The sequence below is a fragment of the Aplysia californica genome, unplaced genomic scaffold, assembly GCF_000002075.1.
Source record: "Aplysia californica isolate F4 #8 unplaced genomic scaffold, AplCal3.0 scaffold00418, whole genome shotgun sequence".
Lineage (NCBI taxonomy): Eukaryota > Metazoa > Mollusca > Gastropoda > Aplysiida > Aplysiidae > Aplysia > Aplysia californica.
This window is the reverse complement of record NW_004797688.1, coordinates 602,754-606,443: the sequence shown is the minus strand read 5'-3', so window position 1 is coordinate 606,443 and position 3,690 is coordinate 602,754.

Below are 3,690 nucleotides of genomic sequence, written 5' to 3'. Positions count from 1 at the left end.
CTTCTTCTTCTTCTTCTTCTTCTTCTTCTTCTTCTTCTTCTTCTTCTTCTTCTCAAACCTCCTTCTCCACGACATTGTCGTTGTCTTTGTTGCCTTCCTTCTCCTCCTCCTTCTCCTTCTCTTCCTCCTCTTCCTCCTCCTCTTCCTCCTCAACTCCCACCAGTTCGTACACATCCTCCTTCACCTTTTCCATTTTCGCAACCTCCATTTCCTCTTCCTCCCTCTCCTCCTCTTTCCCCTCTCCTCCTCCTCCTCCTCCTCCTCCTCCTCCTCTTCCTCCTCCTCCTCATGACTTTTTATTGTCTCAATTCCCTTATCGACGAAGTCGCACACTTACTTGCAAAACACAATAGGTTATTACTAATAAATGTTGCTGATCACGCTACTGGCAAATGTGCTAAAAAGTAACGTATAATCGTATAATATAAGCAGCTAGTTGCTTGTAACCCCGTAGAGGCAGGCGACACTGAGGTGAAAACTGTTGCAAGATGAAGGAACAATAAATATTGTCGTTCTAGTTAGAGATTCTTTTGAGCTGCCTTGGTGCCTGGGATTTATCACCTGTACAAATTGTCAGACTTATTGATGGAATATATTTCCTCGAGTAAACAGAATAAACAGTTCAATCTGTCCAATCAACCTGTTCCTTTGTGGGGAAAAAGTTCACATTTATCAATGCTCTGTGAAGTCACTGACAAGTATTGTTCACTGATTGAACATGATAACAACGAGGCAGCTTTTAGTTCATGCGTGCACGCCAGTCTGTCTGTTGTTAGTCTGTTTGGTGGCTATTTTTTTCTTTCGCTCCCCTCTGTCTGCGTCTTTTCCTTATACAATCATTTAGACTGAAAACTAAGACAATTGTTTTTTACGCCAGCCTTGTTCGAGCAACAACAGTTCATGTCTTTGGATCGAATACATTGTCATGAAATCACACCCCGTACCTGTATGATCATCTGTTTTATACTATAGCAGAAATGAAAACAAACAAACTAACAAATAAACAAACTTTAAAAAGTCAACCCCCTCCGGGAAACAACAAAACAAACAAACAAACAACAAAACAGAAAGCGTATGACAACATCGAGAGCAATTCTCAGGAGACCTTGTTTATAGTTAGAACATTGTATCATCTTTGATGAGACTTATTACGTCTGATCTGAATTCAAAGAAAAGTTTCCACTGCAGTCAGAATGAAAAGGTGTGCTAAAAGTACATTGTGCCTTGAACATCATGGACTTCTTGGCATTTTATTGACTGACTCAGTGCAGGATTTCATTGTTATCAAATGGCCGCATCTTTCTTTATAATATTTTATGCCATACATGGAGTGGTTTTTAAACGAGTGATTACGACTGGTAATTTCACAAGAAGGATAAATCATGATCTACTACCATAACTCATGTAATTCATTCTTTATACCTTCAAAGAACGTTTTAGATGCCAATCCTCAAACAATGACGAGACTGTTACTGCGTATGCGTTACCAAATATAGAAAACTTCCCCGCTACAAATTGCACAAGTCCAGATTCTCCCAAGTTTACTCAATTCTGACTCAATTTGCCGACTTTTGGCGTGCTCTAACTAAGCTAACAAGTGCGCTAAGCCCGTAACTGGGAGTGACATAAGACCGAGGGTGTCTCAGTCACATAATTGTTTTATGAGAGTTCAAAAATGGGCACGGAGGAGAATTGCGAAACCAAAATAAATGAACTGAGCTAGCACAAGCTGATGCGGGGGATGTTTTTCCTGCGCCTGAGAAGACGCTACAATTAAAAAAGTTTCCTCAGCTGGAAGGCCTTGCTCAAAGTATTTGAACATGAGAATGAAATAAGAAGTTTTTACGAGTCAGCATGACAGTTTGTTAGGAATGAATTAGTAACAATAATCCTGCTGAAATAAAATGGAAGGAACAAATACCCCCTGGAAATCCACCAGTGTTCACCTCTCCATCTCTCTCACCTTTAGAAGAAATTAAAATTTATATTGCATACTAACAGTGAAACAATTTGGGTGAGACAGACTGACAGAACATTAGGTTAGTAGCGGAAAAGTTAGAACAGTTCTTATGCTCAGAAATGTTTTCTCTCTCTCTCTCTCTCTCTCTCTCTCTCTCTCTCTCTCTCTCTCTCTCTCTCTCTCTCTCTCTCTCTCTCTCTCTTTCTCTCAATTTGTACGTGTATAACACTTTCTTCTCTTCCTATTCATTTTATCTTTTTTTCTCCTTGTCTCACTCTCTCCCTTTCTCTCTCTCTCTCTCTCTCTCTCTCTCTCTCTCTCTCTCTCTCTCTTTCTCTCAATTTGTACGTGTATAACACTTTCTTCTCTTCCTATTCATTTTATCTTTTTTTCTCCTTGTCTCACTCTCTCCCTTTCTCTCTCTCTCTCTCTCTCTCTCTCTCTCTCTCTCTCTCTCTCTCTCTCTGTCTCTCTCTCTCTCTCTGTCTCTTTCCTCTCTCTCTCTTTCTCCTTCTCTCCACCTCTTTCTGGTTTCTTTATAAACAGTCACATTAAAAGTGAAGCGAAGCGAGGCAATTCACTGGAAAAACCAGGGTAGTGATCTTTCTGAAAGCTTCAAAGCAAAGCAAATTATGCTAATGTGAATCGTTTTCCTTTTATTGTGCTTTTTCCAAAAGGAATTTTGCTACTCCCAGGTACAGAGCTTAGGCATTTTATTCCGGACAGAATCGTTTCGTTCCCCTTCGCTCTCAATACTTAAATTATTACAATTGCGTGTACATGTACTATTTTGATTCTCGCTAGTGGGTGGGTTAGTAGAGCGAAAGGGTGAGGTAAAGAAAGGGGGGGGGGGGAGGTTCTTTTACTGTTTCAGCAATTAAATCCCAACAACATTTCAAAGCTAATTATTAAAGATAAAAATATGTATACCATTAAAGCTCACCGATAGCTGTTTTTTTTTCTTCTTGCTATTTGAGGTTCTATTTTCGTATCCAATAGAGAGATACTCTGGTCGCTCTCTGCTTCCCTTCTAAGCTCTCTACTAAAACGATTGCGTTAGTTCAGTGGTGTCATACACACCTTTGCACTTAGAGGCAATGATACCACCTCAGTGTATCAGGAAACTTAATTATAGTGTGCTGTTAGATTTATTTTTTCTTCTTCCAAATCGATTGACAATGTTGAGGTCTTGAGAGCTATTTTAAGAGGTTTTTTGTTTATTTAGATTTTTGTTTTCTAGATCTAGTTGTAGGCTTTCCTGTACGTCAACACGATGACCCTTGCGTGCTCTTCTTTTAAAGTCATCTTCTTTACGTTCTGTATGTATAAATTCTGGGTCATCATTTGTACCTCTTCCTCAACCCCTGATTTCCCTATTCCATACCTTTCTCCTCTACACCCCTTCCTTTCCATTCTCCCCCTTTTCTCTGCTTCCCTCTCCTCTCCTCTTCTTCCCACTCCTTCTTTACTGTACTCCTTTATTCTCCATCCATAACCCTTCTCATGTCTCTTCACATTATTTTTACTTCCCTTTATCCTCTTTTCGTGTATTCCCTTTTTATTACCCCTTCTTTTCTTCTCCTAATTCTCTTATCTGTTTCCTCCTCTCTATTTCTTTTCTCATCTACCCCCTCCCCACTAACGTAAACAATATCGTTAAAAAAGTAAATCAGAGGCTGTACTTTCTGAGGAAACTAAAGTCTTTCAATCTGAATCCATCCATCCTTCAG